The sequence below is a fragment of the Phasianus colchicus genome, chromosome 14, assembly GCF_987193195.1.
Source record: "Phasianus colchicus chromosome 14, bPhaCol1.hap1.1, whole genome shotgun sequence".
Taxonomy (NCBI): domain Eukaryota; kingdom Metazoa; phylum Chordata; class Aves; order Galliformes; family Phasianidae; genus Phasianus; species Phasianus colchicus.
The window spans coordinates 14,020,534-14,043,396 of NC_143449.1; the positions used below are offsets into that span (position 1 = coordinate 14,020,534).

A 22,863-nucleotide genomic window follows, 5' to 3' on the forward strand; every position below is an offset into this window, starting at 1 on the left:
TGAATTTTTGTTAGGTAACATCATTACACTCTTTTTATCAGGAGAATCTTCAAGTCACATTTTCCAACTTCTTTTTTTCTATTTTATGCACGTCTCTCTCTATATATACATGGCTTGATAAATTATACAGAAGTAAATATCAAAAATCTAAAATTTCAAAAAGCCTTTTAGCTTTTCAGTTGTTTTACTGTCCACAACTTGTATTTTATTCTGCAAAAGAACTGAGTCAGAAACATTACTGTCCAAAACTGCTTATTCACACTCCCTTAAATCTCTGTAAGATGTTAGAGCTACTCACTGCTGCAAGTTTCATTGTTCTTATGGGTGACCTCATCTACTCAGTAAACTCATCTTTCAAAGGTGAAGAGAAAAAAACAATCAGCAACTGAGACTTACTTACAGATAGTAATCACTGACCCAATGCCTCCAATAGACAGAAATAGTCATACCATGTCATGCTCTGTTTTTCAGTTCCATATTTCAGAGTTGTTATTTGCTTTGCCTATTTAGCTTGGAGATGATTAGGAAAATAAGGTTTTTGGTTTTGTTTTTCTTTTCATGTATTTAGAGAAGTTAGCACAATGAAATCAAAATCCTGAACTCACTGTTCCTTTTGTTTCTAATCTGGGCAATCGGCTGGAGATAAGTTCACAAATGGTTTTATTATGCATGGTAAATGTGATGCTGTTTAACAAAATAGAACATTTAAAAATAATTTAAATATTCATTAGGTAATATAATGAAAATATTTTAATATACTCTGCAGTATATATTTTTGCACTAGGGAATGAACATTCAAAGATATACAACTCCTGTAGCGTGAACTTTCCTCCAAAGGAAACATAGTGCATGCTAAGACACAAAGATTATGCATTGACTTACTCCAATCTTTGTCAAGTAATGATACAGGTCAGGGATTAACACAGGGTGTACGATTGTTTCCTCCATTCTTGCACACTCAAATCTTCTTAGCACAAAAATAAGATGGATTTAAGGCACAGCCAAAGATACACTCTTTGTGAGAGTATAAAGAGCTTGACATAGTTTAGATATACACAAGGACAGATTTCAGAAGGATTTTTAAATGTAGTAAACACTTACTTGTTTTGAGAACAGAAAAATATAACTAACTGTTATCCATTTATACATTTATAGAACGTACTGCAGTTGTCAATTTGAATTCACGAGGCAAAGAAAAGACATACGTGCAGTCACTGTAACCAAGTTCACTTAAATCTACAGTGTAAATGGCAATGAATGACGCATCTTAAAAAATGAAGACAACAATTTTTTATCTGAATTCTTTCACTCTGAAAAAAGAACATACTAATTTCACTCCAAGTATGTAGCGAAGTGGCAAAATAAAATTCTTCAACATCAATTGGACTTAATTAAAATCTTTAAGAGTATTATATTACTAGTTTTGTCTATACATATATCATAAAAATAGTAGTATGAGAATCTCAGCAGATAATTGTCATTATCTTTCCCATAGTGCATGTGTTACCTGAGAAATAAAAGCATTTCACAAAGTTAGAACTCAACAAGAATCATCTTTGAATCAAGATCTATAAATCAAAATATTTTGTACTTTTGCTTGAAATAACACATATGCTCATCTAGTTCATGCACATGCACCTTAAATAAGAATTGATTTTAAAAACCCACTCCCTCTCTTCTGTTAGTGTCTATGCTTAAAATTAAAATATCATTTCTGGAAGCTCAGCTCACTAGAACTGGCAGATGCTCCATGGAAAATTGCCATTAATGATTAATACATAATGAAGAATCAACCTGCTGGGGCACCTGGGAAGAATTTAGTTTTTTCACTGCATTATTATTCCACTTGAGTGAGATAATAGATTATAATTTTAGTGAAAGTGACATATGGAACATTTATGAGACTTTGCAAAAATCATTTGAAACCCTTTACTTAAAACATTTATCATACTCCTAGTAGGGGAGGGGAAGAACTTTGACTATGAGATTTTGGTGGGCCAATTTTCTTAATAGAAAATTGAAAGAAAGACTTTTATCTCAAAGCTGTAAAGTCACAATTCAGGTCTTTTTGTTTTCTTTTTGTTTTTGTTTTCTGTTTCCAGCACATTCATTTACATGCCTAACAAGATAACTACTGTTCAGGAGCTATTCTATTTTTTCACTTTCAGTCTATTATCACATTACTAGTTTAATCATTGGTTTCCGAATCTACATTCAAATCTCCTCCTCAGTAAAGAGTGGCACAATGCAATTCTTATGTAACCTGAAAACCCTGCAGAAGAAGCAGCCACCACCCAAAGTGAGACAACTGAATGTTGCAGACGAGCAAAACGGAACTGCCATGCCCGTCCTGTGTTGGGAGAAACCTAAACTGGACTCTCTGATTATATGCAAGAACTATTAAATATTAGAAGATTCAAGTTTACAAATTCTTCAAACACAGTATTTTCATAGCCACAACATTCCTGTAAAGAGCTTCTAATTTCCTAAATGTTCCAGTTCAGCCACCTTCTCCTCCAGAGAATTAACCCCTTCTATTAGTGCCTGTACCACGTGTGCTCTTACTAACCTGGTTAGCAACAAGTAAGATCAACCCACAAGTGCGTTAAGAAAAAAATAAAACTAGTTGACTCAAAGTCTCTGTATTTTCATCTGTTGATTTCTGACACAAACTACTATACACTTTGTCTTTGCTGTCCTTTCTTCATTGCCTGCTTTTAATATGAACAAGAATCACACACCCTTCAAGAGCACGCTCAAAGCAATATTTCAGCATTGCTATTACTCTACCTTGGAAGCCAACACAATCATTCACTGAGGTTTATTTTTTGGAAAAGATTTCTCCTTTCAAGGCAAAGAATTCTTTCAACAGAATCACAGAATCACCAAGGTTGGAAAATAGCTTCAAGATCATCCAGTCCAACCATGTGCCTTTCACCAACAGTTCTCACTAAACTATGCCCCTCAACAGAATGCCTATAAGTTCCTTGAACAACTCCAAAATTGGTGATCCCATCACCTCCCTGTGCAGCCCATTCCAGCACCTGACCATGCATTCAGAGAAGTAGTATTTCCTAATGTCCAACCTGAATCTCCCCTGGCACAAGTTGAAGTCATTCCCTCTAGTCCTATCACTAGTTACATGAGAGAAGAGGCTGACCACCAGCTTCCTACAACCTCCCTTCAGATAGTTACAGAAAGCAATAAAAAGTCTTCCCTGAGCCTCCTCTTCTCCAGACTGAACAAACCCAGCTTCCTCAGCCATTCCTCATAAGGCCTGTGCTCCAGACCCCTCACCAGCTTCATTGCCCTTTTCTGGACAATGCTCCATACGTATATATATGCATATACATATAAGTGTATACACACACACACACACACACATACATAATGACTCATCACTACCAGGTCATATATATCATTACCTTGAATGCTGTGTAGTGATCAGCATACAATTGTGATCAGAGACTGAGTTGAATGGTCTCTCGCAGGGGAATTTTGTAGTATGGAAGGGCCCTGAGGCCAAAGAGTCGGCATTCACTGTAATACCTTTGATTTATCTCCACTCAGAGCCACTATCTTGGTTTCTGCCTCTATCAAAGACTTTTCCTGTCTTGCCTTCCTACCTGATCAGTTCTGAATTCCAGTTCTTGCTCATGTCTCCAGGTATAGCAGCCATTTTTTTCCCATGCAATACTTAAGTGAGTAGATAAAGCAGCTCAAGAAACATCTGTAGAAACAAAACAAAACCACAAATCTCTAATGAATATCTTAAGACCATCTTAGTGACTGCAACAATTTGTAATCCAAATTTTAGATTTTGGAACAACAAAGGATTGAAGATCTTTTTATTATTCATTTTCCACTACATTTATATGAAGTTCTTCATTTTCACTAGGGCTCAATACCTATTATTTATTACTATATTAATTGTAAACCTAAACAGGAACACAGTCCTATCCCACTGTAGCAAATAAAATATCAAGGCAGAAAAAAAACCCCAATTATTTCACAAAACAAACAACTGTTTCTAGGGCCACCTGGAAAGCCATTTGCTTGTAATAAAGTTTCAGCAACTTAGACATTTATGAAATATATAAGGCTTGGTATCATCTAAAGAAGGATATAAAACCAAATTGCCTTCTCTCACATGACAAAAGGAGGCAGCTTTTAGATAAAGTTTGCAGTTTGCTGGGAAAGGGGATGTTGCATCCCATACTATTCAGTTTCCTATGTATACACTCATCATTACACAGTACAACCATCAGGACATGACTATATGTATATTAACATTATGGTTGAGAGTAGTTGTGCAGTTTTAAAAAGAGAAGAAAAGCAAAAAAAACTACCATCCAAACCCCTAAACTGAACTCCCTGGTGCCCCTTACCATAGAGGGGACCTTCTGCTTCTATTTAATGATCGGATCTTATTGCACCAAATTATCAGCCAAATGCCTAAATCTGAATCAAAGATCAACAACCCTAGTTCACTGGAGAGAGAAAATATTGTTCAGAAAAGCAGTTATTATCTTTTTAATGTTGAAAATAATAATTTCTAATGGCACAGAACTTGGAATGCCAACTTCTGTAAATCTTTCCCTCATCTTTCCTCTTGCTTCAGAATGAAGTTCTGACTATTTTGGTTTGCTCTGAGGTGAAGTTGTAGCCATGCAGTTATCTGCGTAATGGCTCCAGGTAAAACTAGCCTGACCTACTGCAACCTATTCAGAGTTTTTCCATTTGCAAATTTCTTTCTTGTTATTTGAACAGGTGATTGAGCTATTCCAAATTTGGCTGTAGTACAAAAAAGCTTTCAGACATACTGGGATAAAGACTTAAAAGGAAACTGTAAACCACACCTTTAATTCTTTAATTGCTAAACTGTATTTTAAGACTTGAGTATTTATTTATAAGAGGTGCTGCTGTCTATATAATAAATTGTGAAAAATGCAGAGCACTGTAAAGCTCTGAAGGAAAAAAAAAAGCTTTCCTAATGAAATAATCACCATGAGACTGAAAGTACAAGTAGGCAATGAAAGCTACATGAATGCACTACATGAGAAAGTGAAATCCAGGCACAGAGGGTTATGTTCCTGACTTGTACATTTCTAATTCTGTATCCATCTGTACCTTAAGGTACAATTGGACATCTGTGGGGTTACATTGCTAGGACAATGAAAGACAGAAAAGCAGGTTAAGTTCTAAAAAGCAGATTGACTTATAGGCTTTAAATTGACTGAAGTGCTGAATAAAAAACCAAAAAACTGTGTGAAGAATACTCTTAATAAAATCAGGTTTGATTTAATATCTATACACACTTCTGAAACTAATAAGAAGGCAAATATGGAAAGAAAATTCATTAGTAACACTTCAATTTAAATCTAAATAAACGTACTTAATTTAAACCCTTAAAATGTATTTGAATGTATATATATTTAATGAAAGAGAAAAACTGCTCCCATCAAATCTAATATTTCTCAGTTCTTACACCAAAAATATCATAATATGTTGTAGATCTGCATGCAGGCCAGTAATGTCCCAGTCTGAGGCATAATTCCTTCAACTTCACCAAAGCAAAAGTGTGTCCCTGTGATTCATTTAGGCATTGAGAAACTGGGATTTTTTGAGTAAATAAATAGTATCATTTAAACTAAAAGCAACTTTCCATATCAAAGAAGAAGAAAAATGGAATCCTAGCCTACCAGACACATATTTGCATATCAAACTGTGGGTTCCAGTGTTTTGTGAATACTGATAGAGTTCAAAAACTCTGACTTCATATTCTGAACATCAATATGATCTTTATGTATTCTTTGTGAATTAGTCCAGTCATTTGCTAGGACAGAAATTGACACTTTGAAAAGATTTTGTTACTAAGCGTGGCTATTTACCATGCAGATGCAGATTTCCTATAAATAGGGTCATTAACTAAAGTTGAACCTAATAAAGACAGGAAGATCTGCTCTTTCTATATAATACCACATAAGAATAACCAGCTTAAAAAAAACACATACGGCCTGTTGTCATAAAACCTTTAACAAAAGGCGAATTTTGTCCAAAAGGTTCTTTTTCTAAGAATATTTCATGATGGACTTTCTCTTTACTTAAAAAATATTCTCTTTACTTAAGAAATTCCTTTGCTAAGCTTGTATTCACAGTTCTCTGTCACGTTAGCCTTGAAGAAAGTTTTCAGTTCTGAGAATGAGGTGAAATCTGAAATGACCCAACAACAGCTTCAATGCTTGAAATGCTTATCCTGAGGGGTAAAGTAGCCAATAAAATTGTCTACCTGCCAGAATATTTATGAAGCAGGCAGAAATAAGAAGAATACTCAGGTACCAACCAAATCATACTAACAGTAAAGCTGGACAAAGTAAAAAGGCCATACCATACATTTTGCATAAAAAGATGCAAAATTGACCAAAGAAAATTTCATTGATTTCTGAAATTAATACAATTCACATGATAGAAAATTACAACAATAATCAGGGTTCTTATTTTTCAGAAGAAGAATGAAATAAAGATAAAACATGAATGTGTTCTGGAGTGTTACACCTACATTTTTTCATTTTGAAGCAACATAATTTTTAGGATTTTATCAATTTTATCAATTTTATTTTTTATTTAAATGTAAAATAAATAACCCATAATTATTTGGATTTTTTTTCTCCATAAGTAAAAAATGTAGTTAGTTACTTCATTTTTATGAGAAACTGCAGTATCAGTATTATTGCAGTTCTTCAGCATCACTGGTTTGGTCTACTTGATGACAGAATCTGAGACAAACATTTCTCAGTCTACATATCAGATGCTGGTTGATTCACAGCTCATGCTGTGCAATCAGAAAGGTTAATACAACATAGATAATTTTGTCTCCATTTCAAAGACAGTCATTTACAAAGCCAAGGAGGACCCCACTGATATATTTCATTCACAGTTCTGTATCATCTGATTCAAACTCCTAGCAGGTTTCAAGATACTCAGTCTTGAGGTGGAACTACCACATTCCTCATGGAGTCTTCCAATTTATATTTAGGAATAAGGCATCCTATCTCTGCTCCAACATTACTGTCTCTTTCTGCACTCCAGAAAAGTTCTTCTAGCTGAACATGGCTAGCTTTTTTCAGGAGTGCATGAGTTTCTTCCCTGAGCAAAAATTCCTTGATTCAAAAAACCCAGCAACCAGGAAAAGAGAGAAAAGAACTGTTCACTAAATTTTATTAAAAAAAAAAAAAAAAAATGTCCATACATACACACACAAGTTGTTATACATATAATCATAAGGAATAAACTTTGCTGCTTTTTACATAGTCCAGAAACTCTCCAGATACTAGCTTTTTGAAAATGAACGGACATTTAGACATTTTTCACATACAAATACCTTGTATATTTTGGATAGATGCTTGAGAGCTGATTTGTCCTTTAATATGCCCTACAGTAGCAAAATTCAATAAAGCAACAATCCAGGCACATTTTTCATTCCAGGAAATCTCTGCTGCGGATGCTCTTTCTTTCCTTTCCTGCCTTTTCTATTGATTGCCTCTTCCACAGTTAACTAGAAGCCACATATCTCTTGGTATGATGCTAAAGCCTTGTTTTTGTGTTTTTTTATTTTTAATAGGCTAATTTCCTTTCTCAGAATGATTCTGCAAAATGTGCAACATCTAAGAATGCTAAAAAATTGACAGTTTGTAGATTTTCTGTCTGCTTATTAGGCACAGTGAGTTTGATCTAAATGAGTTCTGCGTTCTCCCTTTGTTTCCCTCCCTATAATCTCTCTCACTCACATGAAATTCATATATGAAAAGAAAAAAGCCTAACAAAGGAAAAAATGTTAAATCACTGTTCTGCTTTAGAATCTCAATCCCTTGAGTCATTCCCAACCCATGAGCGCTTCTTTATTCCTTTCATTCCAATTACTATTTAACCATCAAATGAAATAACTAGCAAAGGAAATAAGTTATGCAACATATAGCATTCCCCTGGAAATATTAAGTAGCTTTTATAGTACTATATTTGACAATGCTGAGAAACAGATAGAAGCAATTAACATCAAATTGTTACTTTTCTCTGAAGGAAAATATTTGCTTAATTCAGCCATTAAAATGAAAAGAGAAATTTAATTACAACAGTGTTTTGTAACTGCCTGTCCAGATTAACAAAAAGCACAAATATATCTCTCTGGAGTCCTATTCAATATTAAAGGGAAATGTAGGTAAGTCAGTTGAAGAACATGGCACATGGCGACAACAACTGCCTTCTTCACGTTCCATACAAATACTGCCACACAAGCTTATTAAGCTCTGCAAACTATGAACAGTTTTGTTTTCAACATACACATAATTATTGGAAAATAAGGAGATTAATAGGTCTTTTTTTTCCAATTCTTTTATATTTACACTGTAAATTCAAGTATATGCTTGGTCTGAATAGAGTTTTCAGTATGCTATCTACAGCTCTGCAGTAAGATAGTATCAAATGGGATTTTAACAAAGACAAGATAGGCATATCAGGACTACTAACAAAAATTCCCATTCCTTAGACAGAAACATTACAATAGTAAGTATGGCAGTAAGAATAGTATGCTCTTGTCTTTGTGTGCAATGGACAAGTTAGATCCACCAAACTGTTTCTATTGCAGGTCATCATCCCTGATCACACACGAAGCATGTGTCTAACACTGGACAAAAACTGTCATATTTGCAATGAATGAAAAACATGCATATTAACTGGTACTTCTTCACATCCTTTTTTACTGCTGAACAGGCCAAGTTACATTCAACACAGTCTCAGAAATGCTAAGGGGAATTTGTAATCTACTTATAATTTTAGTCATCTCTGATGAGTCAGTTATATTCTGTTAGTCATATTAGCTAAATAGCTGTTCACAATCTTTCAAACATGATCTGAAGGATGATGCTAGCTAGAAGAAAATCATACTTCTGCTTTAGGCTGCGGCTCACAGAAAGAATTCTGTAGGGTGGGATTATGTGACATGAAGAAGACTGTCACTGCTAATGCACACTGTTCGTCAGCATAGGAACTACAACACCTTTTACAGCACCTTTTAAAATTAGGAACCCTTCCACTGGAAGAGTGACAGTAGCTAGCTCTCTCTTTTTTGCTTTTGATTTTGTACTGTCATTTATTTGTAATTACAGAAAATAGCTAATTAAATCAGAGAGCTTGTTTGGTGTGGTGCTGGCATTTTCTTACACACTGAATAAGAAAACACAGACTGCTAGAAAAACTACAAAGGGAAAAAGGTAAAACAGAAATAGGTTATGAATCTTAAAATTCTTGTGTACCAAGAGAACAAAGAATGAAAGTTGATTTAATTTAAAGAATGGTATTTCTACAGACAATTTAGAACCACCAAATACGCAAAGGTCTCTTTCAAGGAGAGTGTTGGAGCATTCTTCCCAGGGTTTGATAAATCCAGCTCTAACTGTATTTGAAAATTTATTTGAAGCAGGCAGCTTATCGCCTTCAGATAATACAATACAGGAAAAAACAGGAATGCATTAAAAGAGCTGGTTCAGTTACAACTGCAGCTGCTTCCTGTAAATTCCATCTTTTGAATAATAAAATTATTGGGTAATTAAAAGCAATTGCCACTTCTGTTTTCCTACTGATAAACATTATAAAAACCCTCAGAACCACTGCTTTTTCCTGTTTATAGCAAAGCTCATCATCATCATCATTTAGTAAACTGTTCTGTGTAGGGCACTCAGGATTTGCAATATAAGCTTAAAAAAAGAGTTGTAACAGGAGCAGATGATTTCTGGTTACTTCTAAAGACAAAAAAAAAAAAAAAAAATCCATACTACTAAACTATGTTATAACAAATATGCTACCTTATTGAGGAAGTTTGCAATACTCTGCACAGAATATGTTTTTAGTGCAATCTCTTGTCAAAATATGGTGCCAGATTCTGTGGACATTTGCATGTGCTTAACCACAACTACTAAGATTAACTGTATGCTTCTGGGGAGAACTTCCACTTCCAACAAGACGTTTTATTTCATATATTATAAGATCAATTGCTTAACTTACCTTGTCTGTATCTACTGGACTGTGTAGCCCCGCAGCCCAGCTGGGACAGCATTGCCAGCACTAGTTACAGGCCACAGGCTCCGTGCTGCCTTGGTAGGGCCTCAGGAGTGAGAAAAGTCAGGCTTTGTTTGAACTTTTCTCAGCCAGCCTGGAGCTTTGTTTCAGCTTGTTCAGTTGTACAGAAATTTTCCTAGTATTCACTAGACTATGCCTAGCTTGCTTTGTTTCTACTTCTCTTTTTAATTAAAAATGAAGCGTAGATGAATGCGAGCATCGTACGACTGCAGGGGTCTCTAAAGTGGAGATGTAGGACACAGTACAAGGGATTACATGCAAGGGATGAGAAGAAAAGGGGCAGAGGATTACAACAGAGACCAAGGTAAGAGAAGAGCAGTCACCTAAAAAAATACAGATCTGGGTACTGGTTTTAAGAATAAAAACGGATACCTAGCATATGTGAGACAGTCTCTATACATTAATATAGAGATGTAACAGAGACACACAGACTAATGGAGAAAGACCAAGGCCAAAAGAAGAGTTCTAGAAAACCTACTGAAATAGTGGATCTCAGAGCAAGAAGTCTATGTGTAATGCAAAGCACTTTGTGCTGGAATGGAATACGGCAGACTTTTCACAGGCTAGTAGGAACTGCCTGCTTAGTTGACAGCATACATGCCAGGAACAATGATCAGCTATCACCAGCTTAGTAACAAGACCACTTTGTCAGCTATAGGCTCTGTCACAGTGTACGTTACAAATTTTGCGACCTGTACTGTTCTCAAAGTTAATGTAAAATTTATTAGTAGCAGACAAAAATAGAAAACCGTTGGATAAAAGTTTCAATGTGTATGGCATAGGAAAGGCTTGCTTTCCCTTTCCATTCCAATTCCTATTTAAAATTACAACCATTATTTTCAGCTATTTATTCTAAAGATGTATAATTTTTCTCCATAATTTGTCTTCTATCTATCAAAATATAAAAAGTGATACAAAATACAGGATTGAAGTAATCCAGATGGATAGATGTTATGATCACAGTAGGTGTAGTCTGAGTTTGATGACCAACAGATTGATTGAGAGAAATGGAGAGCCAAAAGCAATCTAAAATGTTTGAGATGACATTTAATTGATCACGATAAAGTTAAGAAAATATAGGTATCTGGGGAGATTGACATCTGTTTATGGGATGTGATCCAGCATGAAAAATCTTTTGCCTTTTCCTCTGGCTACTACACAAAACGCAAGCTTTAAAATTCAGTACACACAAGTATTAAAAACAAACAAAAACAAAGAAACCCAGAAAATTTAGAACTTAAAACAACAGATGTGGAATTTTCTCTAAAAGTCTTAAGAATGGTTCCAGATCTAAAGATACTTTGAATCCTAAAATAAAATGGAGAAATAGGAAAAGCTGCCTCTTGGCAACATTCAAGCTAATCGTTGCTCTGTTGCATTGTAGTAGGAGCTGCTGCCTTTAGTGGGAAGATGACAGAATGCATCACGCGCTACCCAAAGCTGCTTCTTTATCACATTATCAGGTCAGAATCTGAGCACCTGTGCTCTCACCTGTCTCTAAGGTTACTTCTGCTTCATATTTCTAACATCCTTATACAGTGAACTGTATGTTTCCAGGTCAATGCAGAATTTTTGTTTGTTTTAAATATAAAAGATACTCTGAATCTCAGATTCAGTTCAGACAGCGAAAGACTAATACAAGCATGGGATTAATGTTAGAAAATAAGAAAAGCAGTATTGCTGGAGAGTGAAGTACATTACAAAGAAATGTGCTTACGAAATAATCCATTTGAAAGCAGCAACTCTTATCTTCATATACATCTAATTTATTAAAACAGACCACAAGAAAATATTGTAAAAGTGACTGCCACTGAATGTTACAGTCTTTTTATACAGAAGCATTTAATTTTACTATGTTAATGTGTTAAGTTGAACAACAGAAGGAAACAATCAAATACTCATTGTATTCAAAGAGCTCCAAAAGATCAATTATCTTTATATGGGTAAGAAACTACTATTGATTTCAACAGTGTTATTCAAGTTCCATTTAAGCATGAAATGCACATCTTATATTTTTAACAGAAAAAGTAATATACCAATGCAACCCAAAACTTAGCTCTGATCAAGGGTATATGGCAAGCAGAGACTACTGGTTTCTTTATGATGTGGAAATCTCTCCAATATCTATCTTCTTAACTCAAAGGAATTAAAACATTTCTTTTTCATTACTTTTACAAAGAGACTCTACCAGATGCAAGGCAGAACGTACTTATAGCATGTCACCAAGACAGAACAGTGGCCAGACTGTATTTGTGTGGGTCAGTGTATTTTAAAAGGCAAAGGGAAGTCGCTTTCAAAGCAATGTCAACTAAATTCAAACAAACAAACAAACAAACAAACAAACAAACAAACAAACAAAACCCTACCACAAAACAACTCGGCCATACAAATCTTTACCAAATGACCAAAATTCCTCCCTTCCATATTTTGGACAATTTAAATGCATGATTCTACATAAAACCTTTTTTTTGTGTGTTTTTTTTTTTGTTTTATTTATTTATTTATTTATTTATTTATTTAAAATTTTTTATAGTATTCCAAACTTCTCTGCAGCTTGATAAGAACTTAAAGCAAGAGGGAGAAAAGTTATTCATGGTTGAGGCTAAGTCTAGAAAGAAAATCTGACACAAATATAAGATTATCTGCAGCATTTCTCTAGTGTCTACTGACAGCCTACTTGATTACAGTCCTTTTCTTCAGTCAGAACACAGCTACACTCCCAAATGGTTGTGTGACTTTAATCAATCTACTTTGTGTTCAAGAACACACACACAAAAAAAAGGTGCAAAATTGGGCTGTAGATTTTTATTAAACTCTACTATCCAGAGGAAAAAAAAAAGATAGTGAAACTGATAATACTTAACTGACTGTGTAGACCACAGTATCAGAAATAAAACTGCAGAGATAATCTAAAATTTCTAAAATTGCTTTAGAGATCTTGACAATTACCATAAGAGAAACAATTACCCATTTTGCATAGAATGTTATTCTCTGGAGGAAGACCAATTAGGGGGCATAACTTATAATAGGCTATTTAAAACTTATTACACTTATTACATTAAATTTAGACACAAAACCAGTTTTAAAGTCTGGCCATTTCCAATGTGTAGGCAAAAACCTATCTCTTAAGTAATCTCTGTTCAAATGGACAAGTGCACCTTAATTGATTGCTGCCAAAGTAAGAGTATTGGCATAAGTTCTGTGCCACGGCCACTCTTTCGGTGACATTTCTTAATTTAGATTCTTTATTCAAGCTACTTACAAAGGGCAAAAATGAGACTGACAATCAATGCACATAGTAGAGCCCTTATGCTGAAGTCACCGTAAAGACAAAGACTGATGGCTTCAATTCATAACCACTTAGTAATTTCCTTTCATCTACTTGGTATCTTCTATCATATATCTATTATGCATTTTTAATTGGGTAAGTATTTTAGCCATAGGTTAGAGAGGGACCAGAAGCCAATCAATTTCATGTGTTCTTGTTTTGTACCATTTACATTTGATTTCTGTGTTCTAAGTGTTTCCTGCTTTGATCACCTATATCCTACAACAGTCTTTTAAAGGTCAGAACAAAAGGCAGAAGACCGGCAGTCTTGTGGACACTGGACATTGGTAACTGGGCCATAAAATTTCTCCTGTCTCAAGCAATCCAGTAATTAACTGTACAGCTGAAATGAATGTCTTATCTTCAGCCCTTTTGAGGATATCACCAGGAAAACAGAGCATAGTGCAAGTACAAGACTGAGAGTGAATCTGGTCTGGATTGCAACTGCATTCTTGGTGAGGTCTGCTGTAACATCTTACACGTGAATGTGCCACCACCTCTGCTGAGGACACAGTATGCAAACCTGAGTATAACAAAACAAAGGCTTTGTGATTCTAGAAAGCCATCTTAAAACTTCAGCTAAAATTGCTATTCTTTAACAAAAACAAAACAAAAGCACCTGTATTTTGCTTCTGTGAAGAAACTTGTTAAGGAAACAGATAAAATGTAATTGTATAACATAAATACATTTCTTATTAAAAGATACTGAGTGACAATTCTCACATGGCCTCTGTAGCAAGCTGCCTAATGAATAGTGAGAATTCTTTACCGTTAATGAAAAAAAAAATCATGTCTAAGTCTTCTTGAGACACCATCTTTCACTATGTGACTATCACTTGTTCAATTGCCACAATTCCCTCAGCTGAAAGAACAGCTGAGCTTGTCAGCAGTCTAGTCACAATGTCAGAGATTAGCTGAACTGCTCCCATTAGAGTTAATGGAGTTACCGGTTAAATCCCTACATGTTGGGTTGTCAAGTTTTTCTTAAGCGATAATATCCTTGCAAGCTTCCAGTTACCAAAGGTTTAAAATGAATGGTCTGTTTTTTTCTCTTTTGTGTTAGATAAAATGAAGTCTTTGTTATTTTAAAAATCTATCTTACATCTACTTCCAATAAAAAGAATTTTCAAGGCTTTAGTGAATATTCTAATGACATCCAAGTAGCATAATAATAGATTATATATTTCAGTGACTTGATGGAGAATTTTACTAGAAGAATAATATGTAAAACCATAAGAAAAGATTCTCTGGATATCTCTATCTCACGTGCACATATGTATCAACACTTACTGACAGGTAGTATGTACAAAAGAAGAAAGCAGCAGACTTCAGATGAATTAGCATACTGTCTTTCTGATAAGGAAGAACAAGGAGTCTTACAATCTTGTTTTACAGCTACAGAAATTACACTTTCCCTACTAACTTTAAATCTCAACTAGCCATATGTAGCAAGTCCATCTGTTTTTACCAAATTTGACTATGACATCTTTCTATGCATATCATAATTACATATTGATATTGAACGTATTCTTGCTTGCTGAAATGTTTAACTGGAGCTCTGTGGGACAGTCTTTTATGCTAATTAGCGGTTTGAAGAGCTATGAAAATAGTCTTGTTATGATAGCGAGGACAACAGACTTTTCAGAACATCCACAGGTTGTTTTTTTTCTTTTTTTTTTTTTTCTCCTGAGTTTCAAGAAAGGAGTTCTCAATGCAGTAAACAGGGAAAAGAAAATGAAATTGTGTCTATGGCAACCATATTATCTCCAGTTTGCACATCTATGGCTTTTCAATAGATTCTGGAATTCACATTCATTTTTACTCATGTAGGCCAATTAAAACCTTTCTCTGAACTATGGCATTATTTCAGAAATAATACCCGCTATGGAACTGGATCTGTATATTCTAATCAAAAAAGCAAAAATCTTTTCAGAAAAAAAAAAAAAGTGAAAAAAAAAAAAAAAACTGTTTATTGAGCAAATTACTTCCTAGAAAGTTTCTGCGTTTGTTGCAATCTGCTATAAACTCCCATACTGTAAGAAGATCTGAGGAGCGCGATGAAAAGAAGACAAAAAAAGAATGAAGCTGTTCACTAAACTGCAGTAACTCACAGCCTGAGGAAAAAATGCCGTATTGTAAGGCTTTGAGGATGAGCCCACAAAGATAAGAAATCAGAAACAAAAAAAATATGCAAGTATTTTGGTGATGAGGGCAGAAACTCTCTTAGGCACTGACTCTTTTCAATTCTATTGCTGAACATCAGATCTTCTAAGTAGTTGAAAGCAATTAGGACATGAATGTGTCTCAACCATAGTTATCCAAATAGTGGGATCATGCATCTGGATGGTTTTTCACCCCTACACAATCCAGTTGTCTTTACAGAACACAAGACATGAAATTGCGCCTGTGAAGTACAGAGAAGTTTATGTATAGTGACATAGTTGAGGTTATGCAAATACAAAGAATTTTTAATACGTTAGATGTACGTTCACAGATCAGTCACATAGTGTGATGTCACAGATAAGAGTCTGCTGAATCATACATTTCAATTCACTTTACAACATATACATCTATTCCCATCTTCCTAAGAAATATTACTTTCATCTATGTTGTCCCTAAAAACTTTTCCTCTGAATATTCTGACCAGTTTACTATTTAATATTTAATTAAGGTAAAAATCAGTATGAATTTAATAGTAATGCTGATGTTCAGTCAATAGAGAAGTTTTCACTATATAGTGGCTTAGTATTCATTAAAAATGACACAGTGTAGTCCAGACAGTAGATGTCAGGCACTCAGTTATTTATTTACTAAGGAGAACTAAACATTACTTACAAAGAAATCATATTTTTGTTTGAGAAGACAAAGAACTATATGGCCGTCTACTAATATAAATTTGATCTCTATTTAGAATCAAGAATAGTTTATCTAATTTTAGGCATCAAAGTGCTACTGGTGTTAGCTAAAATAAAGGTGTGATCTCATCTGGAATCAGATGTTGCCATCTGGAATGGATGTTGCCACCTGTAATATCCAGATTTACTACAACTGATAATGTAAAGCTGTAGCATCATGGCAACATACAACATACATAAGGTAAGTTTAAGTATTAAAAACCTTAGTTGTTTTGCCAATCATATTTCCTCATGCCTATCACAAGAGCCTTCTAACAGTAGCATTTAGGATTATGAAAATAAGAATTTGATTTTAGAAATCAAACATATAGTGTTTGCTGGGTACTATGGGAATGCAAAAATGCATTATTTTCATACAGTAATTCAATGGCATAAGGCTGCCAAGCTGCCACAGAAACTCTCAACTTGTCGTAAATGCTTACTATCTATTTTCAGTGAGCTACTGATTTCTCAAACTCAGTTTCTTGAAGAAACTTTCTAGAGACCTTTACTGGCTTTTTTATTTCCATGATGTGAGCTCTGCATGAGCCAGGTGAGCATAGCTACAGCCTCATCTAGATCTACCCTTATAGAAATACAAAAGCTTTTCTTTTTTAAGTAATCATTTATTGAAATTGCAAGAAGAAAGAGTAGGAATTGGTGATCTTATTAACTTTTAGAGCACTTCCTCCTGCTTTGTGCCTTTTCTATCCCTTTAGAAACATGATACAACTCTTCAGTGTTTTAAAACAAATCCTGTTTCTTGGCCCCTAAACCATATAGAGAATTAAATCTTTATTATTAAGTCTTCTCAGACTTCTCAATGCTTAATAAAAAATAATGACAGTTAAAACTGTTTTAATACTCACATTCCAATCCCTTGCCTGCCTCTTCCCTCTCCTGGGTACTGTTTTAAAACGTGTTTCTTATCCTAGGCTTCCTTTTACACTCTTTAATGAGCGGCAGACTAGTCTCTTAACTGTCCTCCACATAAATGGATTGTTTCACATGAAGAGAGATCCCCAGGTATGTGTTAGAAAAGCTGTAAGCAGTTGCGTGAGATGGGATGAGAGTAGAAACGTAATTCACCTGCTCTTAACAGCAAAAGCACCAACTCTCTGCAGCATTTATTTTGACTCCCAATGAAAAGACCCTTTTAGCTTGTCGCATCTTTTATTCAGGGACTCATTTTCTGTTAAGCATTAAAAGTCAGTAGAGTGTGAGGATTTGTTCTAAGGCTTGCTGAGATGTTACTCACACAAAGAAGGTGCAGATCATTTCTGCTGAGTAAAGCCACAGGGGATGTTTGAAATTCCAATACATCTTACCCACATCCATAACACAAAGGCCATCAAGTTTCTTTTCCTTTCTCTTCATTACTTCCCTCCATCCTGCTTTGCTATATACTGTTATGCACCTTTTCTTCATTATACTGTAACTTTAAAAAAAAAACAACAGCATTAAAAGCAAGTGAAGTATTTATGTTTACATTACTGTTCAACACAACATTCTCAGGCAGAAATGGCCAGTGGTGAAGTACATGTTTGAGATGACCAAATATTATTTTGAATGTTCACTAGTAGATCAGATCTCAAACGTTTGTCCCACACATATAATGTCTCAAATATATCCTACTTTAGGAACCCTTTATCAACGACAACACTGTTGGTGCCTGTACAGGTAAATACCTCATGTAATTACAATGTAATGAGCGCAATACAGTCAGTAGCCCTTTCTCAGAGAAATTGCAAGTTTACATGCTTATGGATAGAATTGCATTACATGAACGGAAAAACGATAATCTTCCCTCTTTGGGGCATTTAAGCTAAAGAATCAATCCTCTGTAAGAGATCATGTCAACTCTCATTGACTCACTGTTTGGCAAACTCAAATGGAAAAATTCTGAGGTCTCTTTATTCTATAGTATCAACTCTGTTTAGGGTGAACAAATAATACAATGTGATTTTGAAAAAGAACCACATCTTCAAAGTTGCAAGACTGAACTATAACATATAATAGTTGTAGTGTTACAAAAAATGCCTGCTGAAATATCAATGAATCTTTTAGATGTAATAATTCGCCTTTCCAAAGCTGTATACTGGGTATAAACAAACAAACACACACACAAAAAAGAGCAATTTGCTGAAGTAATGGCTGAAGTCCAGACTTATACTAGCAAAACATAGTGTAATGTTCCCTTGGCAATGGGACAACAGAGGGTATTTTCCAGTTATTCAGTAATCCTTAGATGTCTAAAAGTGCTAACCCAAATTTACATAGCAACACTGAACAGTGTTCTGTTCTACAGAAACACTACCTGCTGTTTGGAAGGAGTGCAGCCTATAGGGCACCTCCATGAAGCTAGGAAGTGAATGACTTATGGAGCTCAGCTGACCTACAATAATGTTTTCAGTACTGGCTGTCACCTACAGCTTCAGGCTCTGTGAACTCTTGCTGCCTTAAGACTCCCATCAAAGAGGCTGTCCTGGTTGCGAAGGTAATTCTACAGTAGATGATAGTAATCTAAGCACTAGAGACAAACACGACTTTTTCTTTTCTTTGTTTCTTATTACATACTCCTGTGGTTCTTCATTCAAAATATTGCCTACTGCAAATTTATTTCCTGAGCATCCATCCAGGATACAACATTAGACACCTAACTTGGGGTTGGGAACTTCATGCAGGGGTCTAAGCTCCTGAAGCATTTGTGTACCTGGGCATTCATGTCAAAAAGTTCCATGGAAACAGTCATGTGTTACAAACTTATCTGAAATATAGATCCTAGTGAAAAAATCAAAGAGGATGATTCATTCCTTGTACGTACTCATGACAAAACGTCAGTGTTCCTTAATGTATTATATTAGAAAGAATTTCAGTCTGATGCATATATATTAACAGATAGATGAGCTTAAAAACAACCTTGAAAAATAATCACAAGTTTTATTTTTCTTGTGTTGTCTGATCACTAAAAAGCATCTTTAAAAATTTATCTTGTATTACAGAGATGAAGAAAACATGCCTTCAGTGATATTTGATTGCTTCTTGGTAGGTAATTATTTGTTCAAACAAAATAACACAAGTTTACTTCTCAATCCTTTGCTGCCATCTGTTGGCAAAGAGCATACAATGAAAAAAAGCCATTTGTTGGCATGAAATAACAATAGTAGCTAAAATGAAATGCTTGATTACATTACATGAAATGCATAATTATTTGTGATTATAGTTGGATAATTGAGGCTTCTGTATTTTTCGTCAGCTACAACCTTAGATTACAAAAAGGGTGAAACATGCTGGAACTTAACAATCCCCAAATTCCCAAATCACAGAACACTTGAAGAGATTTTCTCAAAAATAGAGAAGAAAAAAAATCCAAAACAAACAAATCCAAATCAAATAAGTAGAGAGAAGGGTCATGCTTTCAAAAGACTGAAGATACAGACAATGTTTTTATTTTTTCTATTCAAGCTTCATGCCCACCTTGAATTTGTTCCAATGGGAGTCTGCTCCTATACCCATATGTTTTTGTAAGCCTGGACAATAGACTTTATAGCACAAAATGTAGCTAATCTCCAGCTAGGCAGCCTAGCAGATGGGTTATTTATTAATTATACTGATCTTTTCATAAATACAGCTTTTTCCATCTTTCCTTCCAATAATTCTGAATCTGATCTAGATGAACAAGTACCAAAGATAAATGCTTACAAAAAAACTAACAGTTAGTCAAGAAATGTAGAATATCTCAAAAGAGAATTTAATTGGTGGTGAAAAGATTAATGCCATGTAGCAGATATGACTTGTACTAACCACAAATAGATGGCATAGGCCACGCAACACTCAATTGATCCTCAGTTTCAAGCAGTAACCATTAATGATTTCAAGACAGTCAGAAGCTGAAATAGCTTCTGATCCTATCTGAGTCAAAAATACAAACATTTGTGTTTGACTTCAATAGACAAACTCCAGACTGAGTCCAAAGAAACAAAATGGAACAGTTAACATTGATGCTTGACCTATGAAATCCGTCCTACTCTTTGCTAATATTTTGTTTGATTATTAATAAAAAAGATTATTTTAAGTTATTTAAATGTGACTGTATTTATCCAAATGACAATTTGTAAAAGTATTAGGAGTTAAAGTAAATGGCTTGCAAATGCTAGCATTCCAGGTTTAGACATTTTCTAAGGCACAAGTTTGATGGATACATTAAGGATAAATTGAAAGAGACAAAGGAATGGGTCAATTGGTTCAATTAGAATAATCTGCTTAGTAAGTTTTTACAGTAACCTCAAGTAAAAGTTGTACTGAGGTCATGTTTTTGCACAGGCAGCAAGTCTTTTTGTCCTTTAAATACCATCTGTTAAACTCTGAATAACACAAAAGCAAGAACTCCATTGTCAGCAAAGAACTATACATTTTGGTTTACTTTTTATTAACTTCAAAAGAAGAAATTCCTCCAAGAGAATAAAAGTATAAGAGAAAGCTCTCCAGGTGAAAATCCCAGTTGATACTAGTGCTGAATAAATACGCAGCATATCCAAGTTGGCAGAAATTCCAGGAAAAAAAAAAAGTTTCCGATATTCCAGTCTTGCAAAAATTTTCCATACAACATACTCATCTATACTTCATTTGGCTAACCATCAACAATTAACACAGACTACTCTGCCCAATGTCAGCTAATAACTTAGCTACACAGCTAATGCATCACCACAATATTATTGCATTTAAACTAAAATTTAAGACAAACATTCTGAAGTAGTAGGAATTCTGTCATGGGTATGCCTTTCCTCATGAGAAATTTACTATCAAAGAAAAATATGAAATAATTGTTTATGGTTTAAAGGTGTCTTCCCACTTGCAAAAATTCAATGAGATGTGCGCATCACACATATTAAAACCCTGTGGACATAACAATATTTAGTTTTTAATTAATTTTTTAAAGACAAAACGGAAACTAGTAAATATTTTTATCAGTCTTTTTGGCAGAATTTTTTTGTGTTGAATGGTAGAAAGTGACACATTGAAGCTATCTGCAGACCAAGTCACCAATGAAATATAAGATGCATTTTCAATTTCCATAACTATATTCACCAGATTCTCTTCTAATGATCAAGAGGAAACAGTCAACCGCGAATACTTCAAAAGAGTAGCAAATAAGAAATTGTCAAGAGACTTTTTGTTACAAATAATATGATATGCTGTACCTTTAAAATCCAAGTCCCACCTTTTTTTGTCAAATGAACGTATAAGAAGAAATCATGTCAGCCTGTTTTTGTAAATAATTCTAGTTGTCTTTCCCTTTCCTGTTTTTATTTTTCATCTTGAACACTTACAAGGAGATCTACTATTCCTTTAATTGACACCAGATGGCACTGAAAAAGATAAACCAGAACAAATAGTAAGGCCTCAATTCATTCTGCTTTGAAGCCAGTCTGAAAGCCTAACACAACAACACTTCAGAACTATGAAACTACGAAACACCATATTCAAATGTATTATGTACACAACAGCTACAAACAATTTTGATAAAGCAGATGGAGGAATAAAATCAAAGCTACATTTCTGGAAACTCAGCCTTACCTTCAATAATATACTGTAAGAATAAACAAATAAAATTTTTTTTGTTATTATCTCCATTATTTTTATCACAGCAAGGCCATCAATGACTCTATGTCCAGGTGGAGGCCGGTAACGAGAGGTGTCCCCCAGGGGTCTGTCTTGGGACCGGTGCTCTTTAACATCTTTATCAATGACATCGATGATGGAATTCAGTGCACCCTCAGCAAGTTTGCTGACCACACCAAGCTGAGTGGTGCAGTCAACACAGTTGAAGGACGGGATGCCATTCAGACGGACCTCGAGAGGCTAGAAAGGTGGGCCTGGGTGAACCTGATGATATTCAACACGGTAAAGTGCAGAGTTTTGCACTTGGGCCGGAGGAATCCCAGGCATCCATAAAGACTGGAAGGAGTGGTCCTTGAGAGCAGCCCTGTGGAGAGGGACCTGGGGGTCTTGATAGATGAAAAACTTAATATGAGCCAGCAGTGTGCCCTTGCGGCTCGGAAGGCAAATGGTATCCTGGGCTCCATCAAAAGAGAGGTGGCTGGCAGGGACAGGGAGGTGATTGTTCCCCTCTACTCTGCACTTGTGAGGCCCCATCTGGAGTACTGCATCCAAGTGTGGAGCACCCAGTACAAAAAAAGACAGGGAACTGTTGGAGAGGGTCCAGAGGAGGGCCACAAAGATGATCAGGGGACTGGAGCACCTCCCCTATGAGGACAGGCTGAAAGAGGTGGGCTTGTTCAGCCTGGAGAAAAGAAGGCTGCGGGGTGACCTCATTGCAGCCTTTCAGCACCTAAAGGGAGCCTACAAAGAGGAGGGGAATCAACTCTTTGAAAGGGTAGGTAACTGCAGGATGAGGAGAAATGGTTTTAAGTTGAGGGAAGGGAGATTTAGGTTGGACGTCAGGGGGAAATTCTTTACAAGGTTCTACGAAAGGCCAGTATAGATCAA

The 22,863-nt window shown here is 35.2% G+C and overlaps 1 long non-coding RNA gene across 1 annotated transcript in view; it reads right to left on the reverse strand.

The window, feature by feature from the left end:
- The window catches only part of LOC149916031 (uncharacterized), a 293,438-nt gene that overhangs the window by 118,609 nt on the left and 151,966 nt on the right, over positions 1–22,863 (reverse strand). Inside the window, exon 3 of the long non-coding RNA XR_016471003.1 lies at positions 3,627–3,730. This is a non-coding gene — a long non-coding RNA (uncharacterized LOC149916031). The remainder of the gene's footprint in view (positions 1–3,626; positions 3,731–22,863) is intronic.